This window comes from Protopterus annectens, chromosome 8.part1 (genome assembly GCF_019279795.1).
Source record: "Protopterus annectens isolate FY-2018-M chromosome 8.part1, PAN1.0, whole genome shotgun sequence".
Taxonomy (NCBI): Eukaryota; Metazoa; Chordata; order Ceratodontiformes; family Protopteridae; genus Protopterus; species Protopterus annectens.
Window position 1 is genome coordinate 388,774,293 of NC_056742.1, and position 24,761 is coordinate 388,799,053.

Below are 24,761 nucleotides of genomic sequence, written 5' to 3' on the forward strand. Positions count from 1 at the left end.
GGGGATAAATGTATCACCAAACACCATCATACTAGGTGACTTCAATTACCCTAATATAGACTGGGAACACTACTCAAGCCCAAACACCCTAGCCCAAAAGTTCCTGGAATTCATAAACTCAAATGCCATGGAACAACTAGTCACCATCCCACAAGAGGAGAAAACATACTTGATCTCATCATCACGAACATGGGAGCACAATGTTCAACACCGAAGTATACCCCTCACTGGTGAGATCAGATCACAAACTAATCTCGCTGGAGGTCCTCATCCCACCCCACCTGAAATAAAAAGACCACAGTAAAGAACTTCTCGAAAGCCGACTTCACACTTCTAAAGACTAGTGTGGTCTCCTTTAAGGCCCCCGAGCCGACGGAAAACAGTACTCAAGCCGCTGAATCACTTACAAATGCCTTCTACCAGCACCTGCAGGACTGCATGGATAAGGCAATCCCAAGCAAAACAAAGACTCTTTGTACCAAAGGCAAGCGTCCACTCTGGTGGACCCCAGCCATAAACAAACTCTACAACAAAAGGAGGAAGCTACTACAAGATAGAGCAAAATCCTTAAAAGGTAAGACACCCTTGATCACTATAAGTAAAAACTAAGAGCTCTCATAAAATCATCCAAAGCAAATTTTGAGAGAAAAATAGCTAAAGACTCAAAAGACAATCATAAGGCCTTCTTTAGCTATGTTAGAAACCTGGGAGGAAACTCCCAGATATGCTCAGAACTAGTTCAAAATGATGTGAAGATTACTGATCCTACAGACATTGCCAACATACTGGCTGACAGGTTCAGTGCAAACTTCTCCCCTCCCCAAAGGAGAGATATCTATACCAAGCAATTGCAGCCCCCAAACATCTCCAAGCCCAAGTGAGAACTGCTCTCTCCAAAGCAAACACACAGCATCCATGGGACCTGATGGTGTCCCCGGCTGTGTGCTCCACGAACTCAACGAGGAATTAAACCCACAGCTAGGACAGCTGTTTAATCATAGTCTTACCTCTGGATACGTACCCAGGAGTGGCACACTGCAACTGTGGTCCCACTTCACAAAGGCGGTGCCTCCACCGACCCTGGAAATTACCGGCCCATTAGCTTGACAAGCCTTATCTGCAAAGCCATGGAGAGGATCATAATGGACCTCATAAATAAAGACATAGGGAATTTGCAGACTTTGGATCCATCCCAGTTTGGCTTTGTCAAAGGCAGATCATGCCTTCTAAACTTGGTTGACTTTTTCAAACAGTCACCAAAGCCATTGATGAGGAAAGGCAGTCCACACAGCCTACCTCGATCTGGCGAAGGCCTTTGATACAATACCCCACTCGGGTATCATTGAAAACTCATCAGCTTAAATGTTAACCCATACATCACAAGATGGGTTGCAAACTGGCTGAGTGACAGAACCCACAGGGTCAGAGTTGCTGGCGCCATGTCAGACTCAAAGTCTGTCACAAGTGGTGTACCACAGGGCTCAGTCCTGGGCCCACTCTTGTTTGGCATCTACTTTTCGAAGTACAAGCAAACACAGGAGGGTTATGGCTGACAAAGTTTGCAGATGACTGCAAACTGGGCCATAGTAGAAAACACATCTGACACAGATATCCTTCAGAAGGGTCTCACAGAAACGGATAACTGGTGCCAGAGCCATGGCCTAAAGTTAAATGCCAAAAATGCATAGTCATACCCTTCGGGAAAAACAAGGTTACCCCTAGCTACCAAATAGGTGGCAATCCACTGAGTACAGAAGAAGTTATCAGGGACCTGGGGACCCAGGTTGATAGTAGTCTGTCATTCGACACCCATGTAGCTAAAGTAGTTAGGAAGACCTTCTACATTGCCCACCTTATCATGAAGGGATTCTCATCTAGATCAAGGGAGGTCATAGTCTCCCTATACTCATCACTCATCAGACCAATGATTGAGTACAATGCCCCATTCGAATGTATCTGACCCGACACTTGCAGCAGCTGGAGAGGCCACAAAAGTTCCTCACCAAAAGGATAAAGGTTCTCAAACATCTGTCCTATGCTGCCCGACTGAAAGAACTCCAGCTTTATTCAGTCGCCACCGCTTGCTCAGAGGTGACCTTTGCCTAACATACAAGGCCATGTCAAACCCAGATTTGATGAATATGCTTCACCTCAAAAAATCTAGGTCCGTCAGAGCCACAAGGGCGGGAGACTTAAACCTCGACACGGCTATTAATAGGACGTGCTGGAGGGATAGATTCATCACCCAAAGACTCCCTATGCTGTGGAATAAAATCCCGGTATATGTGAGGCAGAGCACCTCGCTGGCCTTGTTCAAGAGAAATCTTGACCAATGGATGGGAGATCGCAGATATACCCCAGGGATTACCTCAGTGTCACTGCTCAACAGAGGCACAGCAAAATAATGGGTATAGTTCCCCATACTAAAGGGGTGGCGTAAGCCACAAAACTATGGGCTAGGCTTGTAAATGCCCTCGGGCAGATAGCCTAGTATGAACCTATGAACCTATGAACCTATGAACCTTTCTTCATGGTCATCTACACCTGTCCTGCTGGGTGAGGCTGGTGGTGGATATGTGACCATCATCAACATCCATGTGTGTGACCTATTGACAACCAAAGTTCTTTGGGCCATCACATGTACTACAGTGAGGGATGTCACCTTGTGTAATGCTGTCTATTATGTTGACACCAGTACTTGTTATGAATTTCCTGCTGTCCCCTATAGCTGTCTGCTGCTATCCCATTCAGCCACCCAATTCCCTTGCATGCTTGTATCCATATCATGCATACAAGTGTGACCACATACTACTCCATTCAGTAATTTATAGGAAGAGTGACTTACCTTGTTGCTGGGCCAGTATTGAGGACAGTGATGGAGGGCTGACTATGCTGGATGCACATTGTACACCCCCTGTACATGGTAAGTCTCAGGTAGTGCCATGTTTGGCATCCCTTTTACTGTCTATGTGAGCTGGAGACAGGTACCAGTCCCTAGGTCCCTACAGTGTCAATGTGTGCTCTATGTGTTGCCTCTTTGCCAAGGCCTGGGCATAATGTGCACACCTCCTTCTGCCTACAGGAGCAGGCTCAGGATTTTCCTCTTCCGAGTCCCTCTGTGTCTGAGGTGGCCTTGGCAATGGTGCGGGGCTGTGTGGCCCTGCCCCATGCTGTTCCTGCTGCAGCTGTTTCTGCAGGATCATATTGCATAGCAAGGATCATACTATGAACATTTGTGTACATGTAGCTGGAGAGTACTACAAGGCTCTACTGGATATGTCAAGGCAGAGAAACTGTGACTTGAACATCCCAAACACATGCTCTACAATGATCCTGGTTTGTGTGTGTGCCTCATTATGGTGTTCTTGTTCTGGTGTGTCTGCATTTCTGATGGGTGTCATCAACCACGGCTCCAGTGCATAGCCAGCATCCCCCAGTAGATGGCCATATGGGATGTCCCCCCCAGCAAACACCTGATACAGCTGTGAGCAATGCCAGATGTGGGAGTCATGATAGCTTCCAGGGCTGCCAGCACACAAATTTATGATAACGCCCTGGGAATCACACATGACCTGGCAGTTGATGGAGGGAAAGCCCTTGTGGTTTATGTAGACCCTGCCTCGCTCACCGGATGGTGCTTTGATGAGGATGCGCGTGCAGTCTATAGCACCAACTACTTCAGGGTATTCTGCTATACGGTGGAAGAGATGCATATGTGTGTTCAGTGCCTCATGGGCAGTGGGGAAATATATGTGCTCATTGGCATGTTGTGTCATGGCATCCAGGAACTGGTGGAGTACCCTGAATGCTGATGCCTGTGAGACCCGATGATATCCCCAGTTGGTCTTTGGAAGGTACCTATGGCTAGTATTCTTAAGCCTAGACATACCTTAGTATCCACTGGGATGGGTTCCCCTCTATTAGTTCTGTGTGTAAGGCGTGGCCAGCACAGCTCAACAATTTGCTGTAGAATGTCCCTGTCCACCCTATAGCGCTCTACTTTCTCCAGCTCATGTAGGCCCTGGTAGGTTACCCTGGGTCTGTACACTCCTCCTCCTCCTCACTGTGGGTCGATTGTCAGCATTCTCCTCCTCACCACCCTCATTCTCTAGCACATATTGATGGAGTAGAGCAGCAGCAGCCTCTAACATATTTAGTTATTTTTGCCAGTTAAAAATCCCCCGTCTGTGTATACCAGTGGTGTAGAGTTTGTGGGGAAAAAACAGTCTGTAGGGTGCTTGCATATTTATATTAGTGTGCTGGGCTGCTGTATGTGTAATTGGCTGATTCGGATACATTCCACCTGCCAGCTATGCTAGTTCTCCTTGATTGCTTTCCTACTGCTGTTTCCCCTTCCCACTTCCTCTCTATTTAAGCCCCGAGGCACGCCACACATACCTGGTGCTCAAATGTATACAGTTCTACTATTTCCTTTGTTTTTGTTTGGCCTGCTGTGCACCACACACAACCTTTTAGCTAATGTAAGCTGTTTTAAGCAGAAATGGCCTTCCCTGGACGTGAACACACTCTGCAGTTCATGAAATAAGACATTACAGCATCAGACACACCACCGTCCTTAGCTGTGCTTAGCTAAGTGCAAACACAGGCCACAGAGCTCCAATAAGCTTACAGCAAGCATGACACACCCCTTATGAAATCATTCAGCTCTTATACTTGCACTGTTGTATTGCTTCACCTAAACGGTTAGGTGCAAGCTGGCACTTTGAGGAAATCTGTGATTCAGTATAACTTCCCTCATTTGCATACCCCATAATTATCCTTAGTTACTGCACTTAGACGTCCCTTTCCCCTTGACAACAAGTGCTCCTTCATGTTGTTTACATTCTGCATGCCATTGACTATAATGGCAAAATGCAGACTTATCTTAAAATTGACTTTTCTATTTTTTTTTTTGATTTTCAGCATGATCCCATTTGCGTGCCACTGCCCTGAGCTTAAATGGCCAAAATCAGCCCCCCATTAAAAAAAAAAAAAAAAAAACATTTACTAATGCTAATGATCTTATATTTGGCCATTGGCATGTGTGTTTGGCTGTAATACATGCTTTCCATGAGCTGTCCTGCCTCCGTTTGCTCAGATGCAGAAATGTATTCGGTTACTAACTGAATACATTTCTACTCTGACACTGTTCCAGCTTCGTGGATCTCAAAATCACCTCATTTGCATGTTTTTTACCAGCAAATGAGGTAATTTGCATCCTGCACAACTTTCCGTGCAGGAACAGTGTACGACCGGTCATGCACGTGAAAACGGCACTTTCCTGGATCGCTCGGTGGCCATTTTCCATGCAGGAGCTTCTACACTGTTCTTGCACAGAATATAGCTGTTTGTGAATCCGGGTGGTCTGGAGGAGAAGTGCAAGAAGCATTTAGTAATAAATTCATTTTCAATGTATTGCCAGTTAATTAGATATCCACGTTTGAACATTGTTGCCAAGATACACTAAGAAAGACTCCTTTTCCAGCTGTGAACTCATGTATTAAAAAAAAAAAAAATACAAAAATGGAGAGAATGCAGCATTAAAATATATACGTTAAGCTCACATCTACAGAAAGAATTTCATTTGATAAATACTAGTGAGTACGACCTACAGCAGTGAAATGAAGGAAATAATTTAAAAGGAGATACAAAGGATTATACAGAAATGCAAAGCTTAATTGACACCAAAAAACAAGAAATAAGCAATATATGACTTATCACGTGGCGAAGGGAAGGAACAAGATATGAAATAAAGTATAAAAGCTGAAAATGCAAGTGTGGTTAGGAGTACTTTCAGGAACATAAACTTTGCCATTTTTCAATTATATGACAAAACATTGGAACAAAGTATGCCCATAAACTGCATCCACATATTCATACTACAAGGTTACTACCTTACTGACCATTTCCTAACAAAAAGGCTAAGTAGGAAATGCTCCACTGTTAGCAATCCATGTTCGAAAATATATACAATGTAAAAAGCGCAAGCATTAGGTTGGACGGCCAAGCAGTAGTTTATTTTTATCTGGCTGTCTGGTTGTCTGTTTATCCTTGGCAACTAATAAATGCATTTTCTTTTTTTACAACTTTAAGGTACATAAAACTTAATAATTCAAATGGCAATACACTTCATTTAACAAGGATATTACCAACCTGATGCAATAGAACAATCTGAATTGCAGTGTCACATGGTAGAGAAAATAGAAAAGGCAGAAAGTATGACTAAAAAGGTTATACAAAGTCTGTGGTCCATTTTTGAAATTATGGTGATGATAAGGGGAACTTAGAGGTTTCATTTAAAAAAAAAATCAATTTTGACTTATCTACAGCTGCAGTAAGAGTGGTTTCTTCATCGGAGTGTTTTTCCAGTGTGAATATTTCATGTTTATGCTTCACTCTGTCAGCTATCCCATTTGAACATCTCTGCGTATATTTTTGTGTTTTTCATTTTGTTTAGCTCATTTCTCATGGATATTGAAGTTCATGTTTAAAAGGTCACCTACCTCTATGAAGGATTAAGAATTCATGTTGTGTTAGGAAACTCTTTCTTTACAAGAGAATGTGATTACCGACTGCAGCTGAATTTGATTGCTTGAGACATAATTGCATAATAAGTCGAGTTTAAAAAATCGTTGATTTGCATTGGAAGAGGCCAAGTTAGCTATTTCACCAATATACAGCAAAATGAATGAGACTGGTCCAAGATTCGAGTCCGACGACTGCTGCACTAAGTGCACTCACTAACAATTTGATTTTGAACCACGAACAGCTTGCTTGCAACACATTGCCGTAACCACTTAAAGATAAACAAACACAAATAGAGTCGCACACACCCCCTCAAGCTTTCAGTTGAATTCTGACAGGCTGGCACAGTCTGCTCACGAAGGTGACGTCATCGCTTATGTCCTGCACATGATGATATCAGCAAAACTTCCGCCAAAAAAAAAAAAAAATTCAGAAATTAAAGGGGCCACTCAGGAATACATGGCAGCCCATTATTTTGACCTAAAAACTGGTAAATACCAAAGAATTCTATATGGTTTAGAGGTATGGTTGTCAATATTATGGAATTCTGCTTTGCAAAATGGGATAATAGTACACTTTTTGTGTTTAGTTTTAGACCGTGACTTTGGGAACAGTCATTTGTTTGGCTTAGCCCTTCCTGTAGCATGTTGACATCACTGAGGACTCAATGATTGCAACTAGTTTGCAATCATCAGTGAACTTAGTAAGCCAAAAGCCATCTGCTTTAGCCTGGACTTTCGAAAAATAGATTCCAAATAGTAAAGGGCCCAGTACAAACCCTTGCGGTATGCCATTGGTCACAGATCTAATGGTAGAGGTGGAGTCACCAACGTTGACAGCATGTGTTCTGTTGGTGAGCCAATTAGCTACCCATCTAGTGATGTAAGGGTTAACACCTATCTGGCAAAGTTCTTCAATGATACCTGAGTGGGGGATTGTGTCAAAGGCTTGGACTAGGTCCAGATAGGTGGTATGCAGCACTGTCTTACCTTCATCCAGGGCTTAGATGAGTTTCTTGAAGGAGACTACTAGGTAAAATAAGCATGATCTATCCTTAACAAAGCCAAACTGGGTTGAGTCTGGAGTTTGAAGGTCACCTATGTCCTTGTTGATAAGGTCCATGATGCTCTTTTCCATGGCCTTGCAGACAAGGCTAGTTAGACTTATGGGTCTACAATTCCCAGGGTCAGTTGATGGACACCCTTTATGCAAAGGGATTACTGTTGCTGTTCTCCATTCTGCTGGTACAAAGCCAGTTCTCAGCTATGGTTAAAGAGAATGGCAAGTGTGTCAGCTAGGTCCTGTTTTAGATTGTTTAGTTAGCAACCTGGGATGTTATCTGGTCCCACTGAGGCCATGTCTTTGGCCTTTGAGAGCACAGACATGACTTGCTCTTTAGAGACACTTGGTAGAGAACTGATGTCAGGTATGTTTTGAGGTATGGCTGGTGGGGATAAGGGGGTAAGGTTTGCACCACATCTGTCAGCTAACAGGTTGGCAATTTCCTCCAGTATAGTATGACTGGTACCATTTACTTCCAATTCAGCACTCCCTTTTAGATTTCGGACATAAAGAATGCTTTCTGATTGTCCATGCTATTTTAGCTTAATAATTAGCTTTAGAGGACTTTACATGACTTCTGATTTTCTTGTTCAATCTGTGGATGGAATTCTTCCTCTGCAGAGGCAGTTGCCTTTTGTTCTTGGACACCAGTTTTTGTTATAGAATCTGTTTATGCTAGATGTCCACCATGATGGCTTGTTTTTTCAGAAAGGCCTGGATTTAACCAGGTCAGGTACAGATGAGTCTATGCATTTGCTAAGATGCTTATACATAGCATTTGTGTACATCTCTGCATAGGAGTCATTATTGCCTGTGATTGCAGGGGGTATAAAACTTTTTATACCATCACTTAGTAGGCTGTAGTTTGCTTTGGAGAAGTTCCTTATTTATATAGTTTTTGCTCCTTTGGGGGTGTGGGGTCCAACATTTACTTTGAACGACACTGATTTATGGTCCGACCTTATGAGGGAGGGAATCACACTGGGGGCAGTGCAGTGCCCACCCATGTTTCTGAGTACTATGTCAAGGCTATTACAGCCCCTTGTGAGGTGCAGACTGTCTGTTCCAGAGCATTTGCATTGACAAAAGCCCAGGAACCTCTAGGCAAGCATGTCTGAGCTTGTCTATCTTACCCAGTTGATGGAGGGATAAAGTACAGTTGTGTAAAATCTTGCCATTATGGTAGATGTCCTTCTCTTCACTGTTGCAGTATTCATAACATTAGGGATCCCCTCCCTAGGGCAGTCCAACATTCAGCCAGTATACCAAAGCCTTAACTTGCTTTAAGGTACACCGTATGTCACACATATTCTCCTTGCATAGGGCAGGGCATAAAGGGAATGTCCAGACATACCATCCTCAGAACTGAAAGCCCCAGTAGGAATGCCATTCCAAGGAAAACCAACAGGCAACCAGTACATCCAGAAGAGAAATGGACCAGGGGGAGAAGTGAGGGAGTGAATATTGCGACAGTGAAGAGAAGGAGCTCTACAGTTATGCACAACTTTCATTTCACTGTTGCAATATTCATAACATTAGGGAGAGTGCCAAAGCTCAGAAAGAAACTTGGAAGGAGAAAGGACCAGTGGAGCTTTCTAGGAAGCCATGAAGGCTAGCCATAGTAAAACCAGCTTTAGCTCTGGAAATTCCATCCAACTAGTAGTACTTGGTAAACGTATGCAGAGAAGTCGAGGTAGCTGCCTCAAGAATAGAGTTAGTATCCAAACCCTTGAAGAAAGCACCAGAAAAGCCACAACTGTAGTAGAATGAGCCTTAACAAGATAAGGAAGGCTCTTACCATGAAAAGAATAAAATAGCTTTTGAGATCCAAGAAGAAATAGTCTGCTTGGATACAGCTAATCCCAAGGACCAGAGATAAAAGGAAACAAAGAGCTGATCAGATTTCCTAATAGTCTTAGTCATGTCCAAATAAAATCTGAGTTGTCTATGCATATTCAATGTGTGCAGCACCTTCTTGTTAACAGATTGTGGAGAAGGGAAAAAGTGGGCAAATGAATAGACTGATTAAGGGACACCTCATTCACCACCTTGGGCAAAAAGCATGTAAGGACACCCTGTCCTTATGAAACACCAAAAAAGAGGATAAGTCATAAGGGATGGAAGCTCAGACACTCATCTGGCAGAAATAAAGGTTAACAAAAGAACAGTCTTCCAAGCACAATGTTGCAAGGAAGTTGAAGTCGCAGGCTCAAAAGGAGCCACAGACAATTTCTTCAAAATAAAATTAAGATCCCAGGTAGGAGGAACAGGCTTCCTGGCAGGCCTTTAAGGAATTGTTTAGCTTCAAATCTAGAAGCCAAAGGAGGAGACAAAGGCAGACAAGCAGAGATAGCTGATAAGTGGGCCTTAACAGTAGAATAAGCCAACCCAGCACTGAGCAATTCACACAAATAAGAGAGAACCAAAGGAACGTCTACAGAAAGTGGATCCAGGTTACGCAAAAGACACCAAACAGAAAACCTCTTCCATTTGGATAAGTAGAGGTGGGTTTCCTAGCCTCCTGCGGGATCCTAAGCATGTCCTCAGAAAAAAGGTGTATATGTGGAATCAAAATCCTATCACCCACAGAGTCAATTAAAGAGTGGACAGATGAGGATGGATGAAAGTTCCCTTGTCTTGTGTGAGTATGTCCACCCTGTGAGGTAACTTGTGATGATTGCCCTTGGCTAAATGCAGAAGAAGAGGGAACCAGTGTTGTCTCAGCCGAAAGGGAGTCACCAGCATGATTTTGAGGGTGTCCTGTTGAATTTTAAACAGGGCTTTTAGAATGAGGGGAAGGAAAGCATAAAGAAAGATCCCCTTCCAGGAAAAAGAGACAGCATCCATCTTCCACACCAGAGGACCTGGGAATCTGGCACAAAACAGAGGAAGTTGTCTGTTCAGAGGGAAGGACAATAAGTGTATTTGAGTACCCCACTGGTGGACAATGTCCAGAAACCGTCCCTGTAAAGCATCCATTCATGGTATTAAGTTAAGGACCTGCTCAGAGTGTCTGTCACAATGTTTTGTCCTGAGGGAGTGTAAACTGCCTGAAGAGTCACTTGATTCTGGACAGCAGGATCCCATAAAAGGAATGGCAACTGGAAAAGAAGATAAGATCTTGCTCCCACACTGTGGTGTTGACTGTAAACAGCCTGTGAGGTCCCGGGGAGAAAAAAGAATGAAAAGCCTGAAGAGCTAACAAAGGGTTATCATCTCTTTGGCATTGATGTGTTCCTTCTGTGGAAGAGGAGAGTACACCCCCCTGCACCTTTAGGGAGCCAAAAGCTGCTCCCCATCACACATCTGAAGCATCTGTGAACAGCTCCTGAGAGGAAACAGGGGGATGAAAAGGGAGCCCTGGATTTAGTGACAACTGCTGGATCCCCCAGAGGAGTTCCTTCTTGAGACAAGATAGAAGAGGAACTACAAATTCTAGGAGATGAGAATGTTAAAAGCCAAAATGACTTCAAGAACCACTGAAACTTCCTCATGTGAAGTCTGGCCAGAGGGATCATAGGGATAGTGGATACCATGAAACCCAGAGCTCTCAGAAACTGCCTGGCTGTAATGGAAGCCAGAGGAAACAGAGTTTAAAAGAAGGAGAGGAGGCTCAAGGCCTTGAGACGAGACATGGGTGCCAGCAATGGCACCGTCTGAATCCTGGAACCCAGAAAAACATGGTCCTGAGAAGGAGTCAGAGAAGACTTTTTGAAGTTTATTGTAAACCCCAGGCTCTGAAAAAGATAAATGGCAAAATAAAGATTTTGCAACAGGATCTTTGTAGAGGATGGCTGAAACAACTGGTAGTCCAAGCAGGCAACTACTTGGTTCCCCTGAATCCTGCAAAAAGCAATCACAGGAGCGAGGCATTTGGTGAATACCCTTGGGGCAGTAGAAAGGCCAAAGGGCAAAGCAGAGAACTGAAAATGCCAGGAAGCAACAGAGAAACATAAACACTTCCTGAAAAGGGGATGGATCGGAATATGGAGATGAGCATCCTTGAGATCCAGAGACACGATATAAGCTCGAGGAAGCAAAAGAGGGAACAAAGTCTGAAGGAACAACATTCAGAAAGTGAGCACCTTCAGAAAAGTGTTTAGATGAGAGAGGTCTAGAATTGGTCTCCAAGTACCCCCTTTCTGGTTACTAGAAACATCCTGGAGTAAAACCCCTCCCCCTTTGGGACACAGGCACCTCTTGAATATTATCCTGAGTCAAAAGTTTCCTTAGCACCTCTGGGAAAAAGGACAGTTGATCCCGAGGGGGAAGAGGAATACCCATAAAAGGAAAAGGGATTTCCACACCATGAAATACCCCTGGTGAATAATGGACAGAACTCAGGAATCCTGAGTAATCTGTAGCCAAACAGGATGAGCGGGAGGGATAGAGAGACAGAGAAAGTAAGAGAGGAGAAGAGAAAAAGGAAAGTGGTTGGGATGAATGTGATAGTCAGACAGCACCTGATTTATCTGGAAAGCAAGACTTCCGAGACCCTTACGTCTGAGTAACCTTAGCAGAAAGAACCTGCTTGCCACCCTTTGGGCTTAGGTGGAAGCTGAAAGTCCCTGCAAACAAAATCTGTCTTATTGGGGTAGTTTCTCTGAAATTTAGGAACAGAAGACATAAACATATGTCTGAGTTCCTGTAAAGCCTTTCGCTTATCCTGAAGGGACTTAAACAAATAAGCAGCAGCTTCACCAAACAAATATTTATTTTCAAGAGGAGCATCCACCTTGATATCATCAGGCAAAGGTTGATGCTGAAGCCAAGAATACCGCCTCATCACTGATGCAAAAGCAGCAGCCATAGAAGAAGTACCTACTGCATCATAACTACACTTGATGCAATGACAAGCCACTTGGGAAGGAGTCCCTAACAGGGAAAGAGCAGAAGGTTTACCCTCAAAATCTGGAAGATCAGATATAACCTGACAAGCCTGGGATAGGAGCATCAACATGTACCTGGACATATGGGTCTGATAATTAGCCCTAAAAGCCAAGGTTGCAGAGGTGTAAACCTTCTTACCTAGCCTTTCCATGGTTCTGCTATCTTTATCAGAGGGCAGTAATTTGGGTGAAGGAGGCAATTGAGAGGGCTTGTCAGAGGCTACAGACACCACTGAGGGACACTTGCACAAAAATTTACAGTCCTCAGGAACCCTATAACACCTATCAGGCTTCTTGGAAGCAGGAAGCTGAGAATCCGGAGCCTTAGAGGCATTGGAAAACACATCCAACAAATCAACCAAAACAGAAGGAACAGCAAAAGATTTAGGGGATTCCATCTGCAGCAACTCATAGTACCTCTTATGAATTTCAGAGACCTGAGCACAATCCCATTTAAACAACTCCATAATTCTGGAGATTCTGTCCCCAAAACATATCTCTTAAAAGGGAGCATCAGGACTGACAGATTTCTCTTCCTCTGACACATAATCCAAATGAGAAGGAATCTGAGAAGAATAAGCAAGGGATTCCTCATCTGAATCCAACTCCTTCTCAGAGAAATCCTGTTCCCTGGGTCTTTTAAGAGGAATAGAGGACCAAAGGTGAGCTGGAACAGAAACATCCTGAGGAGGTTTCATTGCCATCAAAGGACTAAACAAAGCATGGGTGAAGGTCTGACACTCACTCTGTGGATCTTCATGGGCAGGAGAAACTTGTTTTTTTTTTTTTTTGTTTTTTCTTTAATGGGACATCTGCCTTATAAAACTTGAAAGGCTCTGATTCAGGGTAGCATTCAGTAATGCTAGTAGGGACTTATTCTCTGACTAAAATATGAGGAACATCTTTAGGCCCCTTGGACATGATCAACCGTGGTTCTCCCTGAACGTCTGAAATGGATGTCTGCAAAGCCTCCTCGGACATGCTTAAAGCTGGATCCCCACTGGCCTCCAACCCGGTCATGACAGAGGAATCTGACAACAAAGTTGGACGGACCTCCAGGCATTCTCTCATTTTAGAAGAGATGTCAGGTGGAGGCTGACTAGTGGAAGATTCTGACCTAGGCTTCTTGGCCTTCTTCTTCCCTGATGACTGTCCCTCTGGGCAGGAAGGTCCCTCCATCATATCTTTCCTGAGAAGTTTAAGAAGCTGATTCTCAAGATACAGCACCAAAGAAGAAAGTTTACTACACAAAGCTTTAGGTACAAACATGACAGATTGTTTGATGATGTGAAGTAGTGCCAGCTGTGCCAGGGAGAGTAGGGCAGTGCACCTCCATCTTAATCAACAGAACCTTATCTGAAGCCACCGTCCCCTCCATTTGGAAAATATCTCATATAATACCATTCTACAAAGGAGGCAACTCCTTCAAACTGTCAAACTTTAAACCCATAGCTATTCTGTCACCATTGGCTAAAATTATGGAGAAGTGTGTCCATAAACAACTTATGCATTATCTTACCCAGAATAAGCTGTTGGATAACTCTCAGCATGGTTTTGGGCCATGCCACAGTACCAGATCAGCCCTCCTATCCTTCTCTAGCACCATAAACTATAACCAAAATAATAGCAAGCTTTCCTCAGCCCTCTTTTTAGATCTCTCCAAGGCCTTCGATATGGTCAACCACCAAATACTCATGCATACCCTTAAGGCATTCTCACTAAATAGCCATGCACTTCAATGGTTCCAATCTTACCTGTGTGGTAGACAACAAGCCATCCTATGGCAGGACAAACTATCAACCCATCTACCCCGTCACCCTAGGTGTCCCCCAGGGCTCCATACTAGAACCCCTTATTTTCCCTCTTTATTAATGACCTTCCCACTGTCATCCCAAACAATAGCTGTATCCAATATACAGATGACTCCACCTTGATTTGTTCAGCCACCTCCCTGACAGATCTAATGACATTAACCCAGAATATTTTCAATATAGTTGAAAACTGGTTTTCTAACCATCAGCTGATATTAAACCCTAACAAAACAAAGTTGCTTCTTTTCTCCCCCACTTGTAAGTCTTCCTCACTACTCTTTACCATAAAATCTAATAATGGCACCATTATCTCCCCAGATGCGCAAACCAGACTCTTAGGCATCACAATAGACAACAGCCTTAAATTTGATATCCATGTCAATCAAACTATCAAAACCATTAACAAAAAACGTGGCTCCCTCTATAAGATCAAACCTTTCCTTACTCCATTTGCTAGGACCGCTATTGCTCATTCCCATCTACTCTCCACTCTTCTCTATGCCTCCCCTCTACTCACTAATTTGAACAAATCCACTCTTAGGAAACTCTCCAGCTGTTATAACCATATTGCTAGATTTGCAACAGGCATGGCCACTGTCACAACCTAAATCTTATGGGGTAGCTAGAATGGCCTAGCCTACTTCAGTACAACCAGCGTATAATTGTCCATAAAGTTCTCAACCACCCTGATAATACGCCTGCACTTAAAAATATCATCCACCCTTATAGCAACCTGAGGTCACTTCACTCTTCTAATAAACTGCTGCTTCAAATATCCAAAATCAAAAGCTCTGCTGGGGACTCTGTTTGCTAACTCTGTTGGCAAAACTTGGAACTCTCTCTTCCTGCTGATCTTACTCTTGAACCCTCTCTTACTCAGTTAAAAAATAAAAGCCTCAAGCTATACTTTAAAACTCACTGGCTATTTCCTTGTTCAAAACCTAACTAGATCCTCCTCTATAGTCTGTAATCATGTTACATTGCCTAGTCAATTTGTCAACACTGTTTTAAAAATGTATGATTATATTACCTTCTTGCTCAACTGGAGCCGGTAAACTGTGTGTAACTTGTAATCATTTAGTGATTTTTACTGTATGTTCTACCTTGGAGCTTTTCTCCCTGGGCCTCTGCTGAAAATGAACATGTATCTAGCTGGACTATCCTGGTCAAAAAATGTAAAATAAATAATAATAAAATGTGTAACATATGCCAGCATGGCTAGCTGGAGATTTGTAAATAATTATATGTCATTTGAATATCAAACAGATTTGTACAGATGCTTACATTTGTATGTCAGACTGTATTGTAACTGATGATATATATATATATATATATATATATATATATATATATATATATTATATATATATATATATATATATATATATATTTTTTTTTTTTTAACAGAGGATACTGGAAGGGAAGAAGTTAAGTTGAGCATGAAATTAAATGACTTGGTTTAGGACATAAGGATTTTATCTCACAGGTTTGAATGCAGCCAGAGATGCAATGTCTGTGAAAAGCATGGGCTGAGATCCTACTCTGTTGTCCTTAGTGGTGAAATAATTGTTACCCTGGGGTAACAGAGAATGGCTTGTCAGTTTCTGCAAGAAGGGTGGAAGTGTTAGAATTGTTTTACAGTTTCCCGATGATGTAATAAACCTCAGCTAAAGTTTTATGTTTGTATTGTGACACATCAGTGTCAGATCCTGGCTCAGTTTCTAGTGAGAGTGTAGTGTGGGAACCACAGAGTCAGGTGATAGGATGTGATGTCATTATGTAGCAAGCACTGAAAATGTATTTGAATACTAGTGAGAGATGTGAGGGGTGCACTCTGTTTCTGGACCTGACAAGACACTCACCCATCTCCATCTGCCTTGCTTTAGTAAGTAACTAGGGAACAGTAATTCTCCAGTCAGTAAGAAAAATATAGTGAGATTAGCTAACTGTTTTTGTGTATCTGTCTGAGTCTTTCCATCTATGCTGTTTTTTATATGTCTTGTGTCTGAAACTCTGCTGTTTATTGTAAATAAGTATTCAGTATTTTCATGTTTTCTTTTTTATTATTTATAATTAAATACACCTATATCTTTCATTGTGGCTGTTCTTTCAGAAAATATTTAACGTTTGAGTGTACTTGCATTTATTTGGTGGCACTGTGGCTTTATGTTCTTGAAAGTCTTGCTGCTTGGTGAAACACTACCATTTATACAAGTATTATTTTAATAAAAGTAATTGGATACCCTGGTAAGAGCCTTAAAGTAGCTGGCTTCAGGTGTTCTGGTGGCAGCAAATCTACCTTATAGTTGGGGTGGAGGTGGCAGAGTAGGTAACCTGTGCCAGCCTTTCCCAGGTGTGTGTGTGTGTGTGTGTGTGTGTGTGTGTGTGTGTGTGTGTGTGTGTGTGTGTGTGTGTGTGTGTGTGAAAATTAAATCTCAAAGAAAATGTGTGTGTGTGACAGCTGCTTGAACAGTGACACTAAGAACACTGATTTCATAAAAAGGGTGGTGGAGGACTTGACTTGGAACACCTGTCTAAGGACTCAGCTCTATAGTCGTCAGTGGGGAGTCTTATCTAGGGCCTGGAGAGGAAACCCAGTGCCAGGACTAGAGTGTGCATTCCCTGTTTTCTCTTAAGAAAAACTGTACTTGGTGCAGAAAACTGCATCTGAAAATACTGTGTGTGTCTATTTTTCTAATAGTGAATGTTCCCCACTGGTGTCAGTGGTGAGGACTGAGGCTCCTTGGTCACTGGCCCAGAGGAGGGGATGTCACAGATGGAACAGGACATATGGTTGCGCGAGGTGCTAAGGCAAAACAGACACTGTTTGTGGCTTTCTTAATGGGGAATCTGTCTCTCACACTGGCAATTAACCTTCTTGGTTGACATGAAACACCACAAGCAACAAAAATAATAGACAGGTAAAAAAAAAGAACCCAAATGCGGCACTTATCTGCAATGGCTCATTGAAACCAGCAATGAAATGTAGTCATTCAGACTGATGATCAAAAGATGGCATTCAGACTGGCGGCAGAGAAGTTCTGAGGATGATAGGATCAGATGTCACCTTTATGCCCTATGCTAAGCAAGGAACATACCTGTGACATACGATGCACCTTAAAGTAACCTAAGGCTTTGGTATTCTGACCGGATATCAGGCTGCCATAGACAGGGGATCCCTAATGTTATGAGTACTGCAACAGTGAAATGGAAGAACATTTATAATCTCCCATGACTAAGGTGTTGGGCTGTATGGTGAGTGTCTCCAGTAAGTTCAGGTAGACATTGCCCTTTTCTTGGTTCATGGATGGGGGACCTATAGCTAGCAATGATGTGATAGGGTGTTTTGCCTATAGTTAATTGGGAATGGATTAGTTTGAGAGAGTTGTACTGTTGGACCAATCTTGCTGTGTACTTGGCTTTAATGAAGATAGATACATCTCCATCTTTGGTTCTTTCATGCTCATTCTGAGTTCTGAACATGTGGAAGGCATTGTAGCCTTGCACAGCTGGTGTGCTGATCACAGCTGTGAAACATGTTTCAGTGACTGCACAGACATCAGCATATTCCAAGGTGAGGTGTGCTTACAGGGAGTGCAGTTTTGTATTTAGATTCCTAGCATTAAGCAGCAGAACCTTAAGTTTGTCTCGAGTGGATTTTGCTATGTTGGAAATTATGTTATTTTGACATTGCCTAAGAAAAGGCACTATGGGGAAGGCAATCACCTTAGCTAGTATCCAAACATCTAGGGAAGATAGGTGCAGACAATCTCTGGCAAAGCAGCATGGTCTGTCAACCATGTCTTTTCAGACTGACAAATACTGGATCCCCCTGGACTGACACCAGAATTGTTGAAGTCATTTTTTTTTTATATCAAGGCATAATCCTGGGTGAAGGTAAAATGCTGATTAGGGCTAGGGTTATATCTGCCTGGGACACATAATCTGAGAGCTCAGTCATGTCTCTTTTCATATAGTCCAGGGAGTTACATCTCAATTCATTCACCGCAACATGGACTATGACAGAGTCATAATGGTACTTGCTGTTGAGTGACCTGAGTGCATGTGTGATTTGATGGATCCTGGTATCCAACAGGCAGCTGACTGTGACCTTTTCCTTGTCCAGCCTGGTGAGGGGGATATCTGTATGTCACTATGGATTCTCCTATGACCAAGACATTAGGTTTTGAGGCATTTTGCCTTGGGATGCTTATTTGGTAAGACACTGATATGTGTTATGTGCAGTGGTTTCTATACCTGTTGAGGTTTGTGCAGATAATTTGTGCTTGGGATTTCTCTGATCGTAGGCTTCTAGTGAGTACCTCCATTTATGTGGGCTTATGTGTTGTATTACTTACATCTCATTTCCTAAAACTACCCCCGTGGATCACCACATGGAATTCACTAACCTTTTATACCACAATGAATGGAGGTGGTGATGTGGGCACTTATCAATGAGGTTAAAGAGAAGCTAGATGAGAGTGGCCAAGCAAGGTCAGAGTTCTACCCCTGTTAACAAAAACAAACATTCTCATGTGTGTGACTCTATCGTTCAATCATCATGTTTCCACTGCATTCAGCAAATCCTGTCTGTCCCAGTTATATTTCCAGGGGAATATCCCCAAGGTCCAAAGAAGTCATCTTGGCATGGTACTCTTCCCTTGTTAGAATCCTTATTGAATACAATGCCTGCTTTGGTATGTACAACCCAGAATAGTAATCATCTTAAATCTTTAACTGTCCTGAAAGATTATCACAACTCCTACTCAGTAAACTACTGGATGCTCTAAGGTGACCCCTGTCTCTCTTTCTGAGCTATGAAAGACACAATCCTATTTGACCTCCTACTTCTTAACAAAAGCAGTGGTTCTAAAAGCACATGTACTAGGAGTCTAAATCCACGCAGACAAACTAAATCTGTGCAGACAAATAAGCAACACTCGCTGGAGTGACAGGTTCCTAATTCAACATATTCCTGACCTATGGACTATGTTATCAGTACAGGTCAAAATACTGCTTTGGTTACTGCTAAGGCTACTCTTGCTGACTGAATGGGTAAACACAAATTTACAGCAGTGTTATGGACAGCATTGCTTGTCTTGGGAAGTGGGCATTATTAATTGCTTATAAAGGGTGGCAAGAACTTCTAAATGTAACTGCTTAAAGGTGTATATAGTTGGGCATCTTATAAGGGAGTTTGACAAAATGGTATAAGTGATTACCTTACAGACACAAGGCACAGGGTTTGATTCTCACATGGGTTAATTGGCTAGGCTTAAAATGGCCCACAAGGGCAGTTAGCCTAGTATTAATGTACGAACTATGGTCCCAGGGTTTGATTTTCATATGGGTTAATTGGCTAGGCTTAAAATGGCCCACAAGGGCAGTTATCCTAGTATTAATCTACGAACTATGGTCCCTGTCATTTTTGGCTAGTATTGTTCATGTGTCAGTATTTGATTATTACTAAGTTCCATCAGTAAATGTGCACTGCACTGATTCTAGTACATATGAAGTTACTGACTGATTATATGAAATATGTACATCTGCACCTAAAGCCTCAAAAGGTCACATATTTGGTTTATATTAAATCTAAAAACAAGACTTAAAACAGAGTGTACTAGTACTGCAGTCATTCAAAGAAGCCTAGCTGTAATTTAGCATGAACCATTAGGAGATGCTCCACAGAAAGATCTCTCTACATTCAGGTCATCTGCCATTCATTCAACTAATTTATAGTCTATCAGCACCAGCAACATAAAGCCTCAATAGATGAATACCATTTAGTCTAAGAGTAGAATGCTTTTGTGGCTTGCTAAATATGAAAGCAACAAAAAAAGTTTAAAAATATATGCTGCTTTTAAAAATTGCAACCATATTTAAAGTCTACCCTTTAAAAAAGAATGTGAATCCAAATGCATGTATAAACCTTTATCACAAAGTGTTAGTACCAGAAAATGGTAACCCATGGCATCTAAAATGCAAAGAAAATAGAAATAAACCTTTTTATGGAAGGGTTATGTTGTCTCTTACCCTCTCCCCCATATGGTGTCTGGACACCAGACCACCTAAACTAAACATACTAAAAGTTCACACTATCATGAAACAAAGGGAATGCTTAGTTTTGCTGGAAAATTAAACATTTCCTGTAACATTTTGCATAACATGACCTTGGAATTAGTTTATCTAATTAACTGAGGGTGAAGGTGGACCAAGTCCCCCACAATGAGATGCAGGATTCAGTCTGCATAAATATTTTTTGAAGTTTATTGCTTGTATCATTGTTTCGCTGGAGTGCCGTCTGTGTGGAGTCTGCATGTACTCCCTGTGGTCACGTGGGTTTCCTCCCACATCCCAAAGACATGCTGTAGGTGGATTGGATACTCTAAATTGGCCCTAGGCGTGAGTGCATGCACGTGTGTGCCTTCTGTGGAAGGTTGGGTGCCAGGCTGGCAACTCGACACACTAAACTATGAGCGGACACGTGATCTACTGTGATGACCCCTAACCGGGAAAAGCCGAAAGGAGAAGAAGAATTGCTTGCATCAGTGTTTCTATTTTACCTGGTGGTCTAGTTTCCACTGATATATATTTACAGTACTCTTATGGCAAACATGTCATTTTTATATTTGGAACATTATGTGTGAATGAGTGATGACAGTTTCAGATTCAAGCAGAAGATATCTGAGAAAGAATATGTGGACTTGTTTCATGAATACATTGCACACAAATTGCTGCATTATTTAAACCATTAATACATTTTAAAGTTTCTTTAATTTTGTAATTATTATATTGTAAAAGTTTTTACAAGCTGTCATTTGAAAAGTATCAGCATGACCTACAAAAGTCACCCCTTTGTGCTCTAAAACATTGCCTTGACAATGCCACAAAATAAATAGTTTTGAAAGTTTTTTTGATATGCATATTTATTTTTTAGCCCTTGCTTTCAAAACATTTTGCTACACAGCTAGGTTGATATCTCAATCAGCTCAAAGATTCTTGTCTGCTGAGTCACTCTTTTCAGCTTAATTTTTGTTGCTTTCACAAGGCTGACTCTTGAATGTCTGGCCTGGCTGTTTTCACTATGATTTGTTGAGTTATAACTCTGCAAGGAATCAAGTTGCCAAATGTAACTGGTTTGGAGATCAACTTGACAGAAAAAATAACTGTAAGTATTTTTGCCAAGGGGCAAGTCCTCCATGTGGGGACCCCCCCAGACTTATATATATATCAATTCCATGGTTGCATAAACATAAAAAAGAGAGATCTTTCCCAAAGAAAGGAAGCATTGCCTGTCCCTGTGGAAAACAACAAATCAAGGAACTGAATGTCCCCCACTTGTGCTTGGTGAGTTGTTTCTTCACGTACTTTTGGAGAGCAGTAGAGCAGCACCTGGTATGATTCATCTCTGTTTGCTGTGCTTGACCTAGCATACATAGCTGAATTAATATTAATACCATTGACAATGACATTAACAATATTCATTTGTAAACAAGCAAACAAAAAACTTCTACAATGAATGGGATGACATGATCGACATACCACGATGCTTTGCCAGAGACGGCCTGCACCTGTCACCCTTGGAATTCCGGATAATGGCTAAGGCTCTTGCCACCCCTATAGTGCCTTTTTTAGGCAAGGTTCAAATGTCAAATTCACCACCGTAACAGGTACAAGCAAGCAAAATCTGAGGGTAATGCTACTCAATGCTAGAAGTCTAAACCTCAAAATACATTCACTCGAGGCACTCCTTAAAATGGAGTACATCGACATCTGTGCAGTGACATAGACCTGGTTCAAGACTACAGAGAGAACTCCTGCATTACCAGGCTATAATTTATACCACACCTTTCGGCCACCTAACCTGGACCGAAACACTAAAGGCGGAGGTGTGTCCATATTCATTAAGGATATCCACACCTCCAGGCTAGTTGCTCAGCATAATGCATCCGAGATTATCCAAGTGCAACTAACTCTGGGCAAGACCACAATCCAAATTGTAACTTTCTACAGATCCTCCACTATGCCCCAGGATTCCCACTCCTCATTTCTTGATACACTGGAAAATATTAGGGTACAACCCAACACCCTAATAATGGGTGATTTCAACTACCCCACCATTAACTGGGAAAACTACTCATGTACCAACTCTTTTGCTCAACGTTTTCTGGAGCTCATAAAATCAACTTATCCACACTCCCACCAGGGGCAGCAATATCCTAGACCTGGTCATTACCAACATGGTCGGCCAGTGTTCCACACCAGAGGCCAATTCCTCATTGGTCAGATCCAACCACAAGCTAATCACCCTAGACATCCACATCCTGCCCCCATCCCCATTAGGGAAACCACCGTAAAAAATTTCTTCAAAGCCAACTTCACACTTCTTAAGACAAAAGTGACAAACTTCACGATACCCATGCAGATGGACAATAGAGGTACAACTGCTAAATCCTACACAAATCTACTTTATATGCACTTACACGAGTGCATGGATCGTGCTATCCCTAACAGAACCAAGATGCTATCTTCAAATAAAGGAAGCCGATCTGGTGGTCCCCTGCCATAAACAAACTCTACAACAGAAGAAAGAAACTGTTGCAAAAAAGAGTAAAGTCACATGATTGGAGGAAAGTACAGTTTTGTACCTACCATAAATGTAGATGTCCGATAGGCATGCATCTGCAGTCCTTACAAATGGGTTGTCCTGTCGTCAGGCAGCCCTTCAGTCGGCCGGATTCCAAAGTCTGGGTCTGGCCTCGGCTGGTGTCGCACTTCACCCGACGTCATAGCTGCAGTTCTTCAGGTATAAAGGCATCAGCCGACGCCATTTTCCCCAGTCTTTATTGCCGCGTGGCGCCCGAAGCAGAAGCTGTTCGCAAGTGCCGGTCGGTCAGAACCAGAGATTACTACTACAAGTACCGAAGACTTCTAAAAAGCTAAGTACCCCGTTGGGGACTCTTTCTTGCCTCAGCCGATGTCAGAAAAAGTGAATAACTGTTTAAATTGTGGGAAACAAATACCTCATAAAGATTTCCACTCTTACTGCTTGCCTTGCTTAGGCCCAGACCACGACGTAGCAGCTTGTCTAGCCTGTGCTTCTTACAACCGACGGACGCTTAGACGTCGGTCGGAATTTGCTGAAGAGTTTTTCGGCTCCAATTTTGCTTACATTATGCCGTCGGATCCTCCGACTTCGCAAATTTCTAAAAAACGCAAGGAAAAGGACCGACACTCGCGGTCCGCGGTTTCGGTTAAGCCAACCGCGAGTGTCTTGCAAAACCGCTGTTAAGCCAACCGCGAGTGTCTCGGTTTCGGCTGAAAATGAGTCCACGGTTCTTCCTTCGGCCAAAAGCTTGCCACTTACCGAGGCCTCATCCAGCTTGGCTGAATCTGCTACTGAAATCCCACCTGCTCTTGCAGGTTCACAGGATTTATCTGATACTATCCCTTTGGATATTTCTACCCCTGCACGTGGAGCTGCTAGGCCTCCTGCATCCATGTCGATTAAGGCCTTTGCCAGGGCTAAAGCAGCAAAAACTGCCAAAACTGTGAAGAACTGACATCGGGTGAAGTGCGACACCAGCCGAGGCCAGACCCAGACTTTGGAATCCGGCCGACCGAAGGGCTGCCTGACAACAGGACAACCCATTTGTAAGGACTGCAGATGCATCCTTGAAGGACATCTCCCTGGTCAGCCTGAGTAAGAAGCTGAGATCCCTCATAAAATCCTCCAAAACTAGTTACAAAAACAAAATCGCCACTGATTCTAAAGACAACCACAAAGCATTCTATAGCTATGTCAAGAATCTCAATGGCAACACTCAGATCTGCTCTGAGTTACAGCACAATGGCACTAAATATACAGAACCAGCTGATATTGCCAACATCCTGGTAGATAGGTTCAGTGCTAACTTTACCCCCCCCCTCACCCCCTAAAGGGGCCATCACTATACCGGAAGAATGCAAAGTTCCTGTAATCACGGCTGCACAGGTAAAAAACACACTCTCCAAAGCCAAGAACACAGCATCCATGGGACCTGACAACATCCCAGGCTGTGTTCTACACAAACTACAGAATTAACTGGCACCCCACCTAAGTACCATGTTCAGTCATAGTCTCACCTCAGGCTTTGTGTCCACTGAATGGCACACAGAGATGGTTTTCCCACTCCACAAAGAGGGAGCCACAACGGAGCCTGGGAACTACCGCCACATTAGCCTAATGAGCTTGGTCTGCAAGGCCATGGAATATATCATCATGGAACTTATAAGCAAAAACATTGATAATCTCCAAACTCTGGACCCCATCCAGTTCAGGTTTGTAAAAGGCAGATCATGTCTACTAAACTTGACAGATTTCTTTGAAGTAGTCATTAAAGCTGTAGACGAGGGTAAGGTGGTTCATACAGTCCATCTTGATCTCGACAAGGCTTTTGACACCATCCCCCACTCTGGAATTATATACAAACTC

General features: G+C 42.7%; 1 protein-coding gene across 1 annotated transcript in view; it reads right to left on the bottom strand.

The window, feature by feature from the left end:
- LOC122810373 (mixed lineage kinase domain-like protein) overlaps nucleotides 1–24,761 on the bottom strand; it is a gene marked incomplete in the record, with an annotated part of 573,260 nt that overhangs the window by 162,696 nt on the left and 385,803 nt on the right.